The 21,339-nt window shown below is 50.7% G+C and overlaps 1 protein-coding gene and 1 pseudogene across 1 annotated transcript in view; one reads left to right on the top strand and one right to left on the bottom strand.

The window, feature by feature from the left end:
- Glis1 (GLIS family zinc finger 1) overlaps positions 1-21,339 on the top strand; it is a 196,824-nt gene that overhangs the window by 51,619 nt on the left and 123,866 nt on the right. The gene's annotated exons all lie outside the window — the stretch shown is intronic.
- On the bottom strand, positions 6,461-17,222 carry LOC106008626 (eukaryotic translation initiation factor 3 subunit J-like; annotated as a pseudogene).

Genomic DNA, 21,339 nt, shown 5'->3' with positions numbered 1-21,339 from the left:
CCTCACTCTAGAGAAGTATAAGCGTAGGTGGTTGAGCTTTGTTCTTTTGTGTTTTAAATCCATTTGTCCACCCTACAAATGCTCACTGTTGCTGCTCTGTCACCAGCCCTGAGGTGGATGACTCAGAACATATCTGTTCCTGCCTGGGAGGAAATCCCAGTTTCGTAGGAGAAGCATGGGTAGCTCAAGGAGTAGTGGATGCCCATAGACCAGGGCCATTGGAATGGACACCTGGGAGGGCTTCCTGAAGGAGGGAGGAGCTAGGGCTTGAAGCCAGGTCTCGCCTACCCTGTGCCACCTCTCTGTACACGTGGTAAAACTGCCGGCATGGACTGGTTCTGCACTGCCTGAGACTGTTGTCCCTGGGTAGGTGGCCCCTGTCTCACACCACTATCTCTAAACCACCCTGGGGTCCCACTGACAGCAGAGTGCAGTGGGTGGCTGTGGACAGGCGGTTCCGCTGAGTGTGGGCTCAGAGAGATGGGGTTCATGGGGGACCCAGACTGGAACGAAGCTTCCATCACCACTGGCGCCACACTGGCCTTTATAGGCATGAGATGTTGGGGAACACGGAGTGCCTGCCAGCTCAGCATGAGTGCGCTCGAGCTAGAGTGGCCTGGCCTGGCAGGGACCTGGGATAGTGTGGCCAGGCTGGGCTGGGGGAGGGGAGCCTGTCCTGCCTCAGTCTCGTCAGTCCCAGCAGAGGGGAGGGCAGGGCTGCTACTACTCCAGGGCACTCTTGCCACAGGGGACATCTGGCTGTGAGCAGTCATGGTCCTGCTGTGTACCCAGCCATGAGCTGGGCAGTGTGGGCTTGGAAAGGGGAGAGAAGACTGTGGTCTGTGGGAGAGGGAGAGGAGAGGAGCAGGTGGTGCACTGCACGGCATCCAAGGCTGCAGGCAGAGCTCATGGGAATCTGCAGGACCTCAAAGGGCATGCTGGGTTTGGCTTGGCAGAGGGGCCTTGCTGTCAGTCCAGCTCACCAGCCTGCAGCTGGACACACATGGCGCCTACTCCAAGACCTGCAGTTACATAAATAGTCCAAGGATAAGGGTTGCCTGGTGCAAGAGGAGCGCAGAGTGAGCTCTAGGGTGGGGAATGAAAGTGATCAGGAAGACTTCACAGAGTAGGTGACTTCACAGCTTCGACTCCAGGGAGTCAAAGGAGGAATTCATAGAATGGAATGTGAGAGGGCATTGCAGGGAGAACCCCATACAGCTCTGAACTGGACCAGGTAGATGGATTGATTCCATTTTGCACGAAGGAAGGCAGGGCCTAGGGATGTGGAGAGACTTGCCTGAGGTGACGGAAGCCAGGGTTCCTTCTTATGCCTCGTCTGGTGCTCTGCCCATGTCCCCATAATGCTTCCCAATCCGCTCTTCAGAAGCAGCAAGGACCTGGGGAGAGCTTAAAATGTGCCCTGGGCTTCTGTCCAGTTTAGCAGCTGGAGCAGTGGGAATGGCTAGGCAAGGTGGCTTTGGGACTGCCTGGGGCAGGGATGTGCTCCGTTGGCCTTGGCCCCTTATGCTGTGGATGGGCCGCCACCATCTTGGCCAGGGCCTCCTGTTTCCCAAGACGTAGCTTACAGATGGAAAAACCAAGACCTGCTCATCTCACAGGAGGAAGAAGTCCAGAGAGGACTGAAACTCTTCTTGCTAAAGACTGCGATAGTTAAAGTTAAAAATTGGGAGTGAGAGGAAGGAGCTTTGGAGTTGGGCAGATCTGGGTTCCAAACCCTGCTTTGGGTCAACTGGCCCTGCAAACTGAGAGCAAAGCATTTCTCCTTCCTAAGCCTCAATCTGTCATCTGTAAAAATGTTGAAGATTCAGTGAGATAATTCGGTGTGTTCTAATTCATATAGGTTCATAATAAATACACTTTTCATTTTCCACACCATATACGAGATCCATCTGCCCCCGGAAAGTGTTCTCGGCAGAAGGTCTCCAGTCTGCCCCAGATGCCTCTAGTGACAGGGAGCTTACTACTTTCTGTTATGTGAAAGCTGTCCCCTCCAGCTTCCTCCTTGGTCCTGGTCCTACTCTGGGAGGCCTCAGGCACTGGAAGCCTGTGAGCCTACCATCTAGAGGCCATCAGCCAGCCCACCAGCCTTGGGGACTATTCTCAGGATGTGGGCTGCCAGGATCCTTTAGAATGTGGTACCAGGAGCCTAGCTTGAGTCTGCTCCCGGTGGCCTTTTTGGACCCTGGAAGAGAGGCTCCCTGCCCCATACTGGGGATTTAACGCAAGGAGCACTGAGCTACACCCCCTGCCTTATTTATTTAGACATAGCCCGTCTGAGTTGTGCAGGCTGGGCTTATGCAGTCCTCCTGTCTCAACCTCCCAAGTAGCTGGGATTACAGGTACATGCCACTATGCCTGGTGAGAGTTTTTGTAGTTTTCTTTCTTTTTTTTTTTTTTTTTGATACTGGGGATCAAACTCAGGACCTTGTGCTTCCAAGGCAGGCAGCGGAACCACTGAGCTAAATCCCCAGCCCTGGTGAGAGTTTTTGTACCTAAACACTTTTCTTCTGGTAAATGCAGCTTGAGAGCTCATCACTGAGTTGACTGGTGTGTAGTAAAACTCTGTCTTCCAGAACGTGCTATTTTTTTATTAATACACGATAGCAGTATGTAATGATTACATTTTTTGTGTGTACATGTATACAACACATCTTAATTATTTTTTCATCCTTTTGTCTTCTCTTCCCCTCTCTTCCCTTCCCTCTTTTTCTTTTTTCTTTCTTTTTTTTTGGTACCGGGGATCGAACTTGGCACTTTGCACTTGCGAGGCAGGCAGCGGAACCATTGAGCTAAATTCCCGGCCCTTCTCTCCTTTTCTTGATCCTCTTCTCTTTTGCAAAAGAGCCGTCTCCCTATTTCCTACTATCTGTCTTTTATTTAGCTCTTCATTTATATTTTGGGTGTCTCAATATTTAAGCTTGTGTGTCTGATTTATTTCACTTAACGTTATGGTCTCAGAGTACATCCGTTTTCCTACAGAACCCTCTATTCTTTTTTTTTTCCAGTTTCAGAGAAATTTAATACTATTTACACAGTTAAGGAACAGGTGATAGAGTTTCATTTGTTAGAAGCTGATCTTTCTATAATAAAATAGATTTTAAATTCTGCATATGTCATTACTGCTAAGGAAATCTTAGCCCTTGTCTGCCTTAAAACAGTATTTGATATAATTATTGCTGAGTAGTCAGGTCTTCTATTAATTCACTAACTCATTCAAGTGGACCTCTTTTACACTTAAGTCTACAGAGCTGAGGATCCTCTTTCCTATGGAAATAAATTTTTTTTTGCTCTGGTTGTGATAATTGGAACAAAAAAAGATAAACCAACAAATCTTGTTAAATCACTTAGGACAAGATAAAGATCCCAGTTTATGCTTGTAACCATAACCTGAGTTGTAGGCTCCATTACTCCAAATAAATAGTTCTTATACTACTTAATTAAGCCTTAGTATCTAAACAACAAAATAATGTCCCAAATAAATAGCCTTATAGCTGAGTTGCTCTGTGGTGACACTATTAACAACCTAGCACATCATTCGTGATTAATTGTTGATTAAGCTTTAGTAAGTATATAGATAACTTTAATCCCAAAAGCTGTGTTCTGTGCTCTCCAAAAATATCTCTTGGGATGTAACACAGAATTTAAGTCCTCACAATAGTAATTTTATTAAATTAGTTACTTTATAAAGCATTGCAGATGTCACAATTGTGAACGTAACAATTTACCAAACTGTAGTTAACTGGTGCAGTTTGCTGGGCATGTTTTATAAAGGAAAGGAAATGCCACAACCCTGTTAAAGTTGTTCCACTGCAGCGTAGAAGAACAAAAGAGATTTATTTCTCAGACTCTTGAGTCAGGTAGTTTCCCTCCCCCATCCTGAAGCATGGCATCGGTAGAAATAGTCTAATAAATTAAAAACTAGATGGTCTATTCACTCAGCAGATCCCACAGTAATAATTGTACTGCAATAATGGAGAGGTTTACCTTCTTTAGCTTCAAAGTTGGAGGGTTTGGGTCATTTAATTTTTAAGTATCTTCACTCTGAGATAAGCGGTCTTCCTCACAATGGATTTTTTTTAATCGTATACTTATTTTATTTTTATTTATGTTATTTTTAAAATGCCAGGTTTCACTATTCTGAACCATACTGATGATTATGAATTATAGGGTAAAAAAATGATTGTTCAACATAAGAAAATAAAAACCATGTACATCTTACATGTCTAAACAAAGTCTTGATTGCATAGTCTCTAGAGTTGCAAATTAAAAAGCAGTTTTACATCAAATTGCCATAAAAAGAGACAAACCATGTGTTTTTTTTGCAATTTTACAGAAAGAAATATGCATAATAAAAAATGCCTAGCACATTAAAACACTTTTCCCAAAAAAACTGCTAAGGTGTCAGGAAAATAAAAATTTAAAACAAAGACATGATGAATATTCTGGGAGGCAAATTAACATTGTTGATAAAAAGATCAAAGTATTCAAAACAGACCCACATAGAACATTATCCATAATTTCTGTGAGTACTGAAAAATGTAAGAATGACAGCAGCGAGCATGACTGGCGTACATTATCAAGTCTGTCATCAATATTACAGCCAAATCCACAAGGCATGTACAGATAACTGAATTCTATTTGATTCTAATTGACCTGTTCTAATATAAACCATGCAATATTCAGAGATTTTTAACTTTGAACATGATAGTTTATGATGGTCAAATAACCTCAGATTTACAGATGTGCACTCTTACTCATTTGGTCTTTAATTTCTTCCTTTCTTTCTTTTTTTTTTTGAGACAGGGTCTTGCTATACAGTTCAGGCTGGCCTTGTACTCACTGCAATCCTCTAGCCTCAGCCTCCTGAGTGCTGTGATTACAGGTGTGCACTACCACACCTGGCTTGGTTTTTAATTTTAAGTGAATGAAATTAGCACTTAATGTAAATCTATTCAATATAATAAAACATTATACAGTACTATGTTATGTTCACTATTATAATCATTGGAGAATTCAAATACTTTTAATCCTGGGTTAAAGGTCATCTTTGTACTGGGGATAGAATCCTGGGCTTCATGTATGCAAAGCATGTATTCTGCCACTGAGCTATATCTGCTCTAGCTTACAAGTTCTTACTTTTTGGTTGTAGCTCCCCCCTTAAAGGGATTCATAATACCATTTACCTGTAAATGAACAATTCTCTGAAATATATCTTCTCTCATGCTCATCTCAATATCAAAATGAGAAAGTCTCTTGTCTGCTTCTGTACTTGCTGCCTGTACTTCTTTGTCACAGGATACATGCTGAGGGAAGTCTAGCATGGTTCTTTCCACTATGTACGTCACTTCCACATCCGCTAGCACCTGTAAGCAGTTCTCGTAAGTGACTTCCTCCATCTCCAGCATTCCAACAGTATCATACACCTGTTTGGACTGCACAATTAGTTCCTCAGTTCTTGTTCTAATTTGCTCTGGTGGAAGATCCCATCTTAGAACGTTTCTGCCATTTGTAGTATAAGAAGATACTGCCCGAAGAGGAGACATCACTTCTCTTCCTAATGTCATTCTGAGTAAAACCCTGGAACCACCAACTCTGAGGACATCAAGAAGACATATCAGAAACTGGCACTAAAGTGGCATCCAGATAAGAGTCCTGTGGAGGCCTCGCACCGCCGAAAGGCACCAGGTGATCATGGGCATGCCGAGATCAGTGACGGCAGCGGCGGGAGCGGGTTCCGTAGACTTGGGGCTGGGGAAGACAGATGGTGTGGTTTGGGTGCCAGTGAGTCCAAAGCCAGCCTAGCTGAGGCCACAGCGGCAGTGACTACTGCTGGCCTCCCAGTGCCCTCCCACGTGTGGCAGGCCCATGCAGGCACCCATTGCGGCCCCCACAATGGATTTTTAATATCCTCATGCTCAATTTTAAGACAAAGCAATTTATTTTTTTATTTTTTGATACTGGAGATTGAACTTGGGTCCTTGCGCTTGTGAGGCAGGCAGTGGAACCACTGAGCTAAATCCCTGGCCCAAGACAAAGCAATTTTAATACTAGATGGGCACCACATGCCCTTGCTGCAAACTGCTCTTCTTGACAAGTTATGAAGTAGTTCAAGGAGGTATGGTTAAGGCTGTATTACTGAATGGTGCTGGTAAATACTACATAATTTTTTGTCATGTTGCAACCTTTGTTTCCAATTTAGTAAATGCTGCTGTGGAATCAGATACCAACAATGACAACATTATTAGATCTGTTTTTTTTTTTTTTTTTTTTTTGGTACCGGGGATCAAACTTGGGTCCTTGTGCTTGTGAGGCAGGCGACGAAACCACTGAGCTAAATCCCCGGCCCTAGATCTGTTTTTAAACTATGATTTAGTAGCAGTTGAGGTTCCTGATTTTAACCCCTTCACAGCAAGATCCAAGTTCCCTCATTTGCACGTTAGCACCTGAGTGTCAAGGGGTTGAGTAACCAGCACAAAAGATACTGCAATTCTGATTGTAGCATTTGGCAGAACTGAAAGGAAAGGAAGTTGTGCTACATGTTGAAGGGATTGTGGGCCACAGAAAGAAGACAGCAGAAGATAAAATGTCATGTGAAGTCTTCATAGTCTTGTACATATCCTCCATCATAACTACCATAATCTGCCAGATCATCTTTCATGGTAGCCTTTAATCCCCCTCCAGGAACCACACCTTTCTTCCTCTTTTTGGCTTTGCTTTGCTTCTCTTGCTTCTATTTTTCACTGCACAGCACAGTCAGTGAATTGGTAATCTTTTTCAAGTCATCAATTTCCAATGAAATACATGCATCTCAAACTAAGGCTTCCAGAAATCTGGCATAATACAGTGACTTTTCATATTGTGTAATTTTGTCTTTTAGTAATTTTCCAAACTCTGTGAAATCATCTCTTGAAGATGGATTCATAGCATCTATTCCATAAACTGTATTTTTAACACCAAAAGTTTCTTTTGCTAATTCAAGGTCTGACTCTTCTTGTAATTTCTTTAGCCGCAGTTTATCTGCTAATTGTTCTTCCGGTGTCAGCACTTGAGGTTCTTCTAACCTCTTTTTAATTTCTTCTTGCCTTTTCTTCTGTTGCCGTTCTTTCTCTTTTCTATGCTATTTTTTTCTTTTCTGAAATTTTTATTTCTGGTTTTACTTCTGCTTCCTCTTCTTTGTCGTCTTTGTCATCATCCCAGTTATCCTTGACGTCCTTGCCTTCCCAGCGCTCCCCGCCGGCGGTGCCGCTGCCCGTCGTCTTCTGCACCCGGTCTTCCACGGAGAACGTGTCTGTGTCCCAGGAGCCCGAGTCGCCCGCGCCGCTGCCATCTCGAGCCAGGCGTGAGAGTGCGATAGGGAAGCACCGAACCCTCTGTTCTTTAAAAATATCTGCTACTGTGAAGATGTTCTACTTCCACCTTCCTGCTTTTCTGCAAATTATTTTAATTCTTCACTGACAGCATAGCAGCAATAACTAATTCAAAATGAGATGCATTCTTTCATAAATGTGCTCCCCCGAAGCACCTGTTTCCCGTGTTCCTTGCCCCCTCTGACTTCTGGCTACCTGGATACAGGGTTTAAGAATCGTCTGCATCATCCACAGATAACATTTTTATGATCTACTTAAAGATTTTTTTTTCTTGGTGGGCTTCGTGAGCTCTCAAAAATAATGGCCTCATAGTATTTTATTATCTGGGCACACCTTGATGTACACAATCCTTCCTCCACTGCTGGATGTTTAGGTTGTGTCCTGCTTTTCATGTACTACTGTAAAGAATAACATGATAAACATCTCCATTAGGCGAAGAGCCAGGGAGCCCCTCTAACAGGCTGGGAGGAGCTGTGTCAACTGCTGGAAGAGCAAAGGTGGTCAAGGCACCTGGCAGAGTACAGCTGGGGAGACAGGCATGTGACAAATGACCGGGCTGAGTATGGTTAGTACAGGAGCTGCACTAGGAGGATGGAGCAGTTTGAACCTTACCGTGGGACTTGCTGTTTGTCTCTTTGGGGTTTCATCTAGCTGGTGTCTCAGGGTTGGATGGACAAGGTCTACCTTCTAGAAAATTGCTGACGATGTGGAACCCATACATTTTTATGAAGCATTTGCTCGTGTGCTGGGATCTGAAGCAGGAAGGGATGAGTGAGCCCCATCCCTGGCACTGAGTGAGGAACAGTCCTGTCCTCAGTAAGATGACGTGGACATCTATTAAGTAGTTACAGGGCTTAGGAAAGGGAGGCGTCAGACTTGGGGAGGAGTCTCACTTTTGGCGGATTTGTAGTCTAAAAAGTTCTTGCCTCATGTAAGCACCTCACATGGTCTGAGTCACCCGTCTCTGGCCCGGAGCTGTGTGGCGCTGGGAGGTGCGAGAGATGTGGGTTTAGCCTGGAGGAGCACTGAGGCTCAGGCCAGCTGAACCGTTCTCAGCCAGAGCTGGCTAATGTTGGATCCAGAGAGTAGTCTGGTCTAGAAGTAGGATTTCTGCCCAGGCTGTGGCCACTGAGCTGCTTTTGTTTTATGGTTTGGGTCATTTAGATAAAAGATAAAAGCTAGACCAGTAATCTCTGTGTGTTGTCACAGCCTGTGCAGCCTCAAGCTAGTCGGACAAAACAAAGCTGGCCGAGTCCTCCCTGAGCCAGACCTCCTCCCCCAAATCCTTGGATGCGAGATTCGTTCAGTTCAGCCAGAAAATGGTCCACAAAGGGCAGGACTTGGGCTGTGTGCTAGGTGGGGGACAGAGCCGGGAGTCAGACCCATCTCTACCTTCAGGGGTGCTCTGTTCTGTGCGGGACAGGCACACAGGAGGTAGCAACCTCATGGTCAGAGGGGCTGGGGGTATTGGGCACGGAGCACAGACGTCCTGGCAGCCAGTAGGGCCCACAGGGGCTGCCTGTGTCCTGCCTGCTCTCCGCAGTACCCCGGCACCTGCACACTGCCGGCCACAGAGGAGATCCTCAGCTGATATTTGTGACACGAATGACTAGAAAGCACCTAGCCCAGCCTGGGTATGTGCGTGGTGGAGCAAGGGCATGGCAGCATTCAGGCTTACCTGGCAGAGAAAGTCCTCCCTGCCCTCACTCTTCCCTTCCTTCTTCCTGTCTGTCCTTCACTGCACCTCCACAGGACCCAAGCCCTATGCTGGTACCTGGTATACAGAGGGGGCTCGTGTGTGCACACAGGGAGGACCTGCAGCTCTGCTCACACCTGTCCCTTCCTGTGGTCCCATCTGAGCTGGAGATACTGCAGCACACATCTCCAATCCATGCTGCCACTCAGGTGCGCCTCTGGGGATAGGGCCAGCACAGGGGACAGGCTCATGGACTGCAAGTGACCACATAAGAGGAGCCCCAGATGAAGGCTCCAGGAGATGGGACCAGGAGGGCCTAGTTTTAGCTGAAGAGCATCTGGGAGAACAGCCCAGCCTGGCCCAGGCGCTTCCCCTGAACAGCTGTGTGGCCTTGGGCAGTTCCCTACTCTGTGACTCACTTTCCTCATCTTGCAGTGGGGGATCTCATTGGGGTGTTAAGGAGGGTCAGAGAAGACCCAGGGTGTGAAAGCACTTTGAGAAAGAAAACATAGTGTGTTCTTCAAGCAAGGAGCCTGGGGAGCCCAGGCCTGGGTCTGTCTTTCAGTGTGGATGCTGCTAACCCTCCTGTAATATTCAGGACAAGCCTGCAGCCAGGAACTGTCCGGAGCAGCAGTTCTGAGGTTGAGAAAAGAAACTGAAGAGTTTAACTGGAGGATTCTCATCCTGTGTGTGATACCAAGGAGAAACTGTGTGGCGAGGGAGCAGTGGAGGGGAGGCGTCCACAGAGCTGGGAGGGGCCAGCTGCATCCAAGGAGACGGCAGAGAATGACTGAAGGAGTGTGTGGGGGCCAGAATATGTCCCTTCCAAAATCCCAGACCCCAACCAGGTGGCACTAAGGCCAGGCCTCTAGGGGACATAAAGACTGCTCCCTTCTTAGTGAGGCCGAGGCTATAGGAGGCTTCGTGCAGTGCTCACCAGCTTGCCCTCTCTCTTCCACCATCGAGGACAAAGCAAGGAGGCCCTCAGCAGGTGCCTTGGCGTGGCTCACTCTGGGACCTTGCAGCCTCCTGACTGCAAGGACTCATGCTTCTGTGCCTGACACAGTCCTGTTGCCCAGCGTTTTGCTGTAGCTGCACAGCAGACTCAGGCAGCAGGTGAGTGGAAGGTGTTTGGAGGTTCGCTCCATGTCAGGACTTGGGGCCAGACCCTTAGGAAGGAGGCACGCGGAGTCTGGCTTGAGCCCCTGCAGCGCTGCAATCCTGACTGGCTGGGTGGCCCTGGGTGCACTGCCCTCATGTGGCCCCTGGCCCTGCAGGGGGCTGGTGCTCAGAAGGGAGAGTTGTGGCCTGTGTATGCACACAGCATGGACCACGTGGTGGTAGTGGGCAGGCGCTGGGCTGCTTCACATCTCCCATGGTTAGTTCTGCTTGACTGCACAGGCAGGACCTGACCTCTTACTGTCTTCCCTGCTCTCCTCCATCTCCACCTGACTCCCTGCCTCCATCCCTGCAGCAGGGTCCTATTCAGATAAAACCTCTCTGTCCAGTGGCTGCTACCGTGATCACTGGATCACAAGCCACAGTGTCTACATTGGCAGCAATACATAGCCCTCCAATATTCACTCTGACCTCATCTTGACCTGCCCTCCCTGTCCCCCTGCTACACAGGCCTCCTTATTTGTCCTCAAATACCCACACCTGTGCCCTTGCCTCAGGACCTTTGCACTTACTGCCATCTTTGCTCAGAATGCTCTTCCCCAGGTCACCCCCTGGCTTGTTTCCTCCCTCCTTTTGCTGGTTGGCTTGCTTTAAGTGTTCTGCAGAGTTTCTTTTCCCATCTCTGCTTATTTTTTCTACTCAGCACCCATGAGCCACAGATGTTCTGTGTGACCTCTTTGTTTGCTGTCTGTGCCATCTACTAGAATGTCAGCTCCAGGAGGGCACAGTTCTGTTTCCCTCCCTGCTCTATGCCCAGGACCTGCACAGCACCTGGCGCATTGTAAATGCTCCATAACACTGTGTCCAGTGAATGCAGATGGTGCACGTACACCACTCAGAACTCTGCCTGCACACAGAGAACTCAAAATACATTGTCATGGTTATTTGCATATTTTGTGGTATGAGAGGCAAGTGTTCTCAGACTCTCCGCATTCAGAGATTCAGTTGTTCCTTTAGGGTTTAGTGAGCACCGCTGTGTGTCAGTGCTGGGCCACTCTCAGCAGCACCCCATACTCTGACCCTGCTTCTGGTGCAGGAGGCAGTCTGAGGGCTTCCAGGAGTGGGTATGCAGAGGCAGGCCACTCTAGGCATGGGCCAGCAGTATGGTGTTCACGCCCACCGTGGCGGAGGACAGGGGCACAGGATCTCTAGTGGCGAGGGCGCTCCCTTGAATGGGTACCGTGCAGACCTCTGCGGCCAGCCCGGGTTCCCTGTCACCTTTCTGATCCACTGCACAGGAGCAGACACAGGACATCAGTGAGAAGAGAGGGGTGACCGGGGATGGGGGCACCCCAGTTAGTCTTGAGCTGATCCTGCTTCCCTCAAGAGGCATCTGGAGTCACATCAAGGAGCCTTTCCCCGCAAAGGAGCCATAAATCATTGATCCTCATAAAGGCCAGGCCAGGGTCCCCCGTCCAGAGGGAGTCACAACTCAGCCTTGGAACACTTTGTCCTCCTGACTGCAAGGCTGCTGTGGCCCCAGCGGTTCTGGAGTTCCAGGTCTGGGCCAGTGTTGTGCCAGCGATTCCCTGACACCCCCTCCCCCAGCAGCCCCCTTCCAGGAAGGGTGGCTCACTCCAAGGGCAGATGAGGAAACTGAGGCCCAGAGTGGTGAGGGCGCCACCGTCTTCCACTGTGCCATGGCTCATCCCTAAGCTCTGGAGGGTCCCTGGGGAGCATGGTCTGTGAGGCTCCCAGTTACCCCTGAAGTCCGTGAGTGGATGGCATGGGAGGACACAGGGTGACGTTGGCCCGTGCCTGCCTGGCACTCACAGCCCTCTCTTTGCTGCCTGCTGCCCCTGCTCAGCGTAGCAGCCTGGGCTGCCCCAGTGGGTTGGGTTTGGATTTGTTCAGTGGGGCCTGTGGCCTGCACCAAGATTTAGGAACCTAGGACAGAACAAGACAGGCCCAAGGCCTTGAGTTACCGGGCCGAGGAGACAGGCCAGAGGAACAAAGTGGGGAGCGTCACCTAGGCTGAGATGAACGGTGCCGCAGCCTGAACTAGACTGGTGGGAGTGGGCATGGAACAGAGTGGAGAGACGGGAGACTTGGGAGGCATGAGAGACAGTTCCTTGGCTTTGGATTGCCAGTGAATGAGTGCGTTCAGACCCTGGCTGCAGTGATTACCAGCGATGTGACCATAGACAGGCTGCTGATCTTTCTGTGCCTCAGTTTACTCATCTATGAAATGGGGGTGTTACAAAGTGTCCTTTATATGCTGGAGGCCATATGTAGCCCTGTAAAGATCTTAGAGCAGCCCACACACACATCACTGCTCAGCAAACATTGGCTGTCACCCTTGACTGGTGGCTGACAGAGGGAAGTGTCTAGTGCGAAGCTGAGTATCTGGAGATGGGGGAAGGCCAGGTTCGGGGTTGGAGTGGGAGGGAGGGTCACCTGAGGGGAATCTGATGGAGACGGGGGCCGCCCTTCTGGGGTCAGCCAGGCCTGTTAGGAAAGGCTTCCCAGGTCCCTCTGAACCAGGAGGCTGATGCCCCCACGTGTGACAGGTCTGCCTTTGGGATCCACAGATTGCTTATCTTTGGCCACTTGGGGTCCCTGCGCAGGAAAGGGGAGCATAGCAGTGATTGTCATCACCGCCATGATCATCGCGATAATGGCAATGATAACAACTACCATTCGTGCTGGGATTCACATTTTACAAAGTGCCTTCTCATCCATTACCTCATTGGGAACACATGGTTCCAATAGCAGGCAGAGGATGCATTGCTCTTGGGTCCTAGGGGGCCCAGTCTTCTGAAAGTCTGTTTCAAATAATAATGCTGCTGTGCATTTTTATAGCGCTTTGTACTTTGCAAAGTGCCCTCACGTCCACGCTCTCATGCGGCCCTCACTATGACTCCTCATGCGGCCCATCAACCAGGACAGAGCATCTCGTTTGACAAATGCAAATCTAAGGCCCAAGAATTCCAGCGACTTCCCTGAGGACTCCCAGCTTGTGAGCTAGATTTAGGGGTCTTTGGGTCCAGTCTAGCCTCCTCAATGGGCCAGGCCTCCTTGCTATGGGAGCAGCTCAGCCACTTGTCCAGCCAGGGACAGGAAGCCCACTCCCCGTGTGGAGCAGAGATCGGTCACCTGCTCTGTGACTTGCTCTCACTCTACATGCTGGTCCTAGAGACATAGCCCAGCCAAGACTGGAAGCCGTCTCCCCCCAGGGTGCAGCCCTCCGCAGTGCTGTCATGTGATCCGGCCGCCCAAGCTCAGTCCTGTCACTGGATGTCCCACATTACGGCATGTCCAGAGGCTCCACAGGGCAGGGCAGCCTCGACGCCATGTGGTGCAGACAGGAAACTGTGGGCTGTGCCCAGAGCCTAGGTTTTGCCCAACCCTGGTCAGCAGCCCCTTCTCTAGGCCACCTTGGACCAGGGGTCCGTACGCTCCCTTGGGAACTCATGTCTTGCCCAGCCCCTCCCCTTTGAGGGGCTTCTAGCTGGGCCTGTGTAGGGTGGTCTGGGGAGCCCAGAAGGCTAGGTATTTGGGGCATTTTCAGTGTTGGGGGTCATTACTAATGAAAGCCTCCCATTGTTTGTTGGAGAATTTGTTCTAGGACAAAGCACAAACACATAGCAGGGTGAATGAGTCCCCAGGAGGGGCCCAGCCTGCCTTCGCAGCCTCTCTTCTGCTTCTTCATTTTCATTGGCTGCCACTGAAGTCGCCCCATGCCTAACCTCCTCCCAGCTCACATCACTCCTCCTCCAGGAAGCCTTCCCAGGCAGTCTTGACTGGATGAGGGCCTTTTTCTGAGCTCCCACAGTCCTGGGGCATCTTTCTGTCACCATTTGCCTACCTGTCTTACTGACTGGGTCCCTCATTCTCAGGAAGTGTTAGCATTTCTCACTTGGCACCGTTTCCTGCTTATGTCTCTGAGCTGAGGCTGAGTGGTGCTGAATGGTACAAATGCACAGGGACACCTGTGTGTGTCTGTTCAGTCCGACCCCCCTGTGGAGGGGACGTTGCTCAGGGCTGCTTGACGGACTGCTGGTGGGTGATTCACACATGGCTCTGCCAACTATAATCACTCTGCCTGGCTGGGCCCCTGCTTTGATTTGCAGCAACTCCGTGTGGAGCCTCCCCTTCCCGTGAACCTGAGCTCTGCTGGCCCAGAGGGTGGGAGGGAGTGCATCTGTGCTGGTCTCCTGCTCCGAGTCTCCATGCAGCCCTGGTGACGCCCTGTGCCTGCCCCTTCCCAGGCCAGCCCCGCCCGGTCTCCCCTTTCCACACCATAGACCCTAGTTGGGTTCCGGAGGCTCTGGTCCGAGGCCCCTCCTTCCTCTGCCTTTCCTCAGCTCGGGGGGCCTGAGAAGGAATTTGAGGGTGCAGTGTGGACTTTGAAATCAAGTCCATTTTCTGCTTCCTAGTGTGGCCAAGAGCCAATCATGTTCCCTCTGAGCTACCTCCTCAGGTACAGTATGTGAATCCTCATCTCTGGGTTGCTGTGACAGTTCGAGGAGATCACATGGTAAAGGGCTTGGTGCCCTGCCTGACACAGAATAGGTGCTGAATGAAGGAGAAATCAGCCCGTCCTTGCTGAGAAGCGATGGCTGGGAGTGAGAGAGCCTGGGGTGGCTGGGGTGAAGCAAGTCAGGAAGAGCTGGCCAGAGGTCTGGAAGATGGAGCGAGGCAGTGGATGGATCCCTGGCCTCCCTGAAGTGAGGCCCTAATGCCTTTCAGATGTTCCCCACTTGAGGTGTCTGGGAAAGAGGTGTGGCTCCTTCCACACTAATGAGACAGCTCCCCAACTTGCAGAAGCTCTGGGAGAGCCTGAAGTAGACGTGAGGAGCTTCTCAGCCGAGCAGGACCATTGCGATCACTTGGCCAAGTCTCTCATGTTAGCTGAGGCAAAGGGGCTCAGAGAGGAGAAGAGGCTTTCCCAAGCCATCCAGCTGGAAGGGAGCAGAGCTGGGTCCTTCTGACTAGGTCCTCAGCTGGAAAAAGCCAGCAGCTGGCCTGAGGCCTGTGACTTGAAGGGCTGGGTCTAAGTGCTTCTTGTCTTTGTCCCGTCCGTCCTCGCACATGTCCTTGGAGGTGGGACCTGTTACTTCTGTTTTGTGGGTGGCGACCTGAGGTGCAGAGGAGCTTTTCTCGCCTTTCTCAGGGTGGAGCAGGTGGTGAGTGGGCTGGGCTCTTGGCCCTGCCTGGCGTTGCCGAGGCTTGGGGTTGGAATTCAGTGTTGGTGGTGGCAGGGGCGGAGTGTGGCTGTGTCCTGTGCTCCGGACAGCCGAGGGCGGCCTGTGGGGTGATGTCCTGACCAGAAATGGAGACGCTCACCAGCTCACTGTGTGACCTTGAGCAAGTCCTCTGGCATCCCCGGGCGCCATTTCCCCTTGATTCCGACCCAAGAGGATTCCAAGGTCCTGCAGCTCCCACAGCCGCTGTCCTGAGGGGTTATGGGTTGCTGACTGCTCTGCAGCCAGCCTTTCCCAATGTGGAGCGGCTCTCCTGTCTGCGCTCTCTGAACAGCCTGAGGGTTTGGAAGTGTCTCCTTCCCTTTCCTGGGCCTCCCTCTCCCCGAGGCCTTCTCCAGGGCCGTCCCCAGCATCTTCCTGACACCTGTACCCATGCCAGCTGGGCAGTAGTAAACTCTGCTCTCTGCCAGTTATGAATCACGTTCACCCTGTCATGATCCCCATTCACCGGAGGGAAACTGCTGTTCACACAGCCAGGACGGAGGTGCAGGGATCGAGCTCCTGTGGCTCCTTGGTAGGTTCTTTTGATGACTCCCCCCGCCCCCCGCCCTTCTTCCTGCCCTGGGAGAAAGGACAGGCAGGCCAGATACGGGGTTATAGTGGTCAGAGGCGAGCTTGTCCTGAGGCCCCTTTGCTGAGCACCGTGGATGCAGCAGCGAGTATCTGGTGGGGAGCAGGACACATGAGCAGCACCAGGATGCCATGTGGCAGGGCCACAGGTAATTCACCTTTTCATAGAAGACCTTTAGAGCCAGGTCCTACTCTAGACATCCTGCATCGTGTTTGTTATTTTATTATTCAGTGAAACTATTGGACTGTGTGCCAGGAGCCATGTTAGCCCTGGGCAAAAAAGCTCCATCCTCTCCTCAGGCTGCTTCCCAGCCCATCATATAATGAGGGTCAAGAGTATAATGGCAACACAGGATGGTGGGCGTTAAAGGAGCCTAGAGGGAGCCAGCAAATACTCTAGATTCGAACTGGGCACTGAAGGATGAATAGGAGTTTGCCGGGCAGACACCAGGAAGCAGGGTTAGCAGGAGGAACAGTATATGTAACAGCATGGTGACCTTTCAAGAGGGTCACCATATGGAGAATGGTGACCACAGTGGCTAGAGGGTTAGCCAAGGCCACATAGGGCTTGGAGCACCAGCAGGGAGAGCTGGGTGTGACCAGAGTCTCAGTTTAGTAAGGTGCTGGTGGCTCGAGGTTGTTTGGCTCATTGAGGGCCAGTGAGGAAGCTGGGAATGCAGCCAGGGTGGTCTCCAGGCTGGGGGTGCTGCTGCCAGAGAAAAGGGGTTGGAGATTGGACAAGGATGGATAAGCTGTTCACAAGCTGCCCAAACGGAGGGGCTTAACTCACCGAGCATTTTGCCCACTGCCAACTGTGGGCAGGACTCGGCATGCTCTTCCAGGCGGTCCTTGAGCTCCACACACCATTGACTGGGGTCACTTTGGCGGTGTTCAGCTGGTCTGGCAGGGGGTGCAGGCCTGATGGCTCGTAGGCTGGTACGTGGGTGGGGCCCTTCTTCCTCTTCACATCATCTCCAACAGGGCAGTCAGACTGCTGTGGTGGCTGGGACTCCAGGACACCAGGAGGGAAGCCACTGGTCCTTGTAAAGCCAGGCTCAGAGTCAGGCACTGCCACACTTTTTCATCATGGCAGTCACAGGCTGGTCCAGATTCAGGAGAGGGGACCCAGACCCACCTCTTAATAGGAACAGTGTCAGATTTGGGGCCCTCTTTACTCCCCATCCCCAGACTCTGTTGGGGACATCTGAGCCCCTCCGGGGACTAGGAGGTGGAATTGTACAAGTGCTGGGTGTTAGCCACGTGGTTAAGAAACAGCTCTATAGCACAGATGTGAATCTGCCCTATTGGCACACACCTCAACTCCTGACCCATCACAGGCAACCAGGTCTGTCTATCTTGCATACATCCAGTTCATTAAGAGTTTAAGCAGGCTTTTTTAATGCCTGTGCATGCGCTGGTGCTCCAGCCACACCCTGAGGCCCCATGCATTAGCCCAGGGTTGGCACACCAGTTTGTGATCTCAACTCGGTCTGTCCATAGTGCTGTCTGCGGAATTATGCTGAGAAGGATTCTGGGCTCCGTGGGAAAGAAATAGTGTGATCTGTTAGTGATACCTGCTTTGTCAGAAGCATGGGAAGTGTAGCATCATCATCCCCCAGCCAGTTGATTCTGTCATCTTCTTTTTTTCTTATCACCTTCAGGACCACTGCCCTCATTAGGATCATCTACCACTCCAGTCTAGTCCCATATACCCAGGGGACCCGAAGATTTGCCCAGCCCTTTGGAAGCCTGCCTATGGGCCCTGCCTCTTGAATCCTTGCTGCACAGCTGGGCCTCTGACCCGATGACACTCGGTGTCAACTGAAACAGCAGCCTCCCATGGCAGCCCTTACCCAAGCCAGGCCGAGGCAGGCTTTGGAGTGCTAACACTGGCCCTTATCAACCTCACACCACATGCCTAACGTCACCATCTCCACTAGCCCCTCTGACCCCGTTCTCCACTGCAGAAGGTTTAATTGTTGCAAATGGAATCCGTGTTCTACAGAAGTCCAATAAATCTGCAGTCTGTCTTCCTGGTAATCCATCACAGATTGCAAATCGCACGAGGAGAAGTCTATAAGATATGTTCTTCATGTCTAGTATGTTGGGTTATTTTCATGTCTTGTGGTTTGAATTTGGCCACTGTCATTTTAGAGGAATTTCCTGCCATCTGCGTTCAATTGAATTTTCTCACAGATTTGTGCTTGCTTGTAAATACAAGGGGCTGGCAGAAAAGGGAGCTTTGTTCTTGGTGACATTTCAGAAAGCCGTTCATGCAGCCTCGCTGTTCATGCAGCCTCGCTGGCCGATCTGCAGCCTGGCCCTGGAGGAGTGGGGTGAGGAGAAGGTGCTTCTGGCCTCAGGATGTAGCCCTTCCCCTGCATGGATGAGCCGCCAGGTTCTCTGCTCCTCTTCCCCTTTCCTGCCTGTACCCACCTCTGCTCACCTAGTATGTGGCCAGTTACGAGGATATGTGCATTTGCCCAGCTCTCTGTGCCTTCTCTTTTGCTGGGGGAAGGAGGACAGTCAGGTAAGAGCAGCCCTAACCCCCGAGGGGCCAGTTCCCAGGTGTCAATTCCGGGATGAACCCCTGGTAATGGGGAGAGGTCACAGACCATGCGGCAGGCATGGGGTGGCCTGGGTTTGGGCTCCAGCTCTGCCATAACTCACAACGTGATCTTAGACAAATCGCTTTATGCCTCAGAGCTCAGGATCTCACTATAAAATGGATTATTGATCACTACCTTGGTTGTAACAATTGAGCCGCTGTGCCTGGCCTTGTAGTGGTGGTAATGGATCTCAGCAGAAGTTTACTGCCTGCCAGCTTTGTGTCAGGCCCTCTGCTAGGCATGGGAAATGAAAGAATGAACAACAAAGATGTGGTCCTTGGCCTTGAAGGCCTCATTATGTGGACCAGTGATCTCCCAGGTCCACATAGTGAGAAGAGTGGGATTCCTATTAGGAAGCATCACTGTTGGTATAGTAGCTGTGATGACCCCACGGGTCGGGCACTGTTCCCAGTGCTGCACATCTTTTGCTCTTCCAGCAACCTTGAGACAGGTGCTCTGCTTATCTGCATTGTATGGGTGAGGAAACTGAGGCACAGAGAGGTTACTTGGGCCACCCATGGCTGTGTACCTAGCATATGGGAGTATACATGGCAGAATGAGAATAAGTTTACAAGTAAATATATTTTCTCCTGATAGGTATATGAGATTGGAAAAGTTTGGAGACTGCCGCCTAGAGCAGTGATCTTCACACTTCAGTGGGCACAGGAAAAGCCACAAGGTGGGGTTAAGGTGCAGACTCTTTCCCTCACCTCAGTGCACAGGAAGTGTAAGCAGGTGACAGGCAAGGAGGGAAACTCCTGGGCTACTGATCTGGAAGTTCAAGTGAACCAAATTGTCACCACGGTCACAGTCATCTCCTTCCCAGCCCCGCTTCCTGGGGTTGCCTCATCCCAGAGACCTGAAGACCCCCTTGGTGATCCTGAGGTAGGATAAAAGACACAAAGATGGGTAAAAAGGAGGCAAGGAATATCGTAATGTTAACATTGTCCTTTGAAGAAAACTGCAGCTTCAAGACACGGTGTTAACCAAGGTGCCAAGGACTCTTTTCTCCTTGATGAAACTTACTCCCCAAATTCCCAAGAATCTTAAAAGGTACAAGAAGCCTTTAACTTGGGCCCATGCCTTTCTCCTGCAAATTGAGCCTGTGCTTTTCCTCTGATGCTGTAGATTGACAAATTCCACAGACTGCCACCCTCAAGGAAATAGCACTATTAATTGGGTCCCACTTCAGACAAATGCAGATGGTTTGCACGCTAACCTAGCACCCCAGTGTAACCTGAGACTATCCATCTTAGAGCATCCATCTTGGGGACACCCCAAGACCATGGAAATGTTTCCAACCCCAGACTGTCGTGCACCTCTCTGGAGGGCCCATGCCCCATTTTCACTGAATGTGTGCTTTTTTTTTTGGTACTGGGAATCGAACTCAGGACCTTGCCCTTGCCAGGGAGGTGTGGTGCCACTGAGCTAAATTGAGTGTGTGTTTCTTTGACTCTGCCTAGTAAATCTGTCTGTGCCTCCCACAGATGAGTCCTGCAGTTGTTTTCCGTGATGAGTCAAGAACCTACTCTGTGGATGCAGTGAATTGAAGTCTGTCTTCTCTCTGGGGAACCTCCTTGGGCCCTGTCTGGTGACAGTCTCATCCAGGCTAGGGCTTTGAAGAACACGTGTTTGCTGATGATGCCCAGATCTGTGCCCGCCCTGACTTTGACGAAAACCTGCACCTAAGTCTTCCCTGTGTCCATCCGAGTGACACCCAGAGTGAATGTGTTCAGGATGTCTTAGCCTCAGGCCTACTCCCCTCCACCCTTACCTTCTCCTGGGCTCCGCCTGTCTATCTCCTCCACCAGAATGTCAGCTCCATGTGGGCTGGGTGGGGTTGTCTATTTTGTCCACTGCTCTGTCCCTAGTACCTAGAGCCATGGCTGGCACAGAAGAACCCTCAGAGGGTGGTGGATGGATGGATGGATGGATGGATGAGTGGGTGGGTGAGGACACTGGAATCTGAATTGCCAGGCTCACTTGTGCAGGTGATCAGCATTGCTCCTGTTCGAAGTCCAAAGCCAGGTGTCCCACACAGAAAGCTCTTGTGTCTGCCCTCTGGCAGGGGTGGTAGGACATGAGTTGAGAGTGAAAACTAAACCCAGTGTCCCATGGCATCCTTTTCCTGAGGGTCTGGCCCGGGTGGAGATCTCTCCCTTGGTGGCCTTCCATCCTCCTCACCCACCGCTGGCAGCCAGGGAAGGTCAGGGAGGGCAGGGATGAATGCACTGGGAGGGTAGGCATGGCGGAGGCCAGTCTCCCCCCAGCCCCATCCTCCAGGACCCGAGTCACAGCTAGCCTCAGGCCACACCCCTGTCATCAGGGATGCCCATCTCACCCTGATCTTGCCCCTGGCGAAAAGCAGTGTCTTCCTTGATGGAACATCTGCGGCACACCTGGGCAGGTGGGAAGTGCGGCATTCCTATGGGGCTTGGGAGGACAGTCGGGCAGTGGGGAAGAAGAGAGGGAGAGCAAGGAGAAGAGGTGGAGGCCAAAAAGACATGGAGAAAGATATTCACTCGCTGAGAACAACAGGATGGGTGTTGGAGACCTGCAGAAAGACCCCAAAGGACAGAGTGGAGATGTCCAGAGAGAAAAACATAGACACAGAAAATGGGGAGGACAGAGACTTGGGCTGCGGGTGGGCTTGTTTATGGGCACGTCCACCGAGGTCATGAGAAGTGAGG

The sequence above is a fragment of the Heterocephalus glaber genome, unplaced genomic scaffold (genome assembly GCF_053883595.1).
Source record: "Heterocephalus glaber isolate CG9 unplaced genomic scaffold, H.glaber_assembly_v1.0 deba00001449, whole genome shotgun sequence".
NCBI classification, from domain to species: Eukaryota; Metazoa; Chordata; class Mammalia; order Rodentia; family Bathyergidae; genus Heterocephalus; species Heterocephalus glaber.
This window is presented reverse-complemented; position numbering and strand designations above follow the sequence as displayed.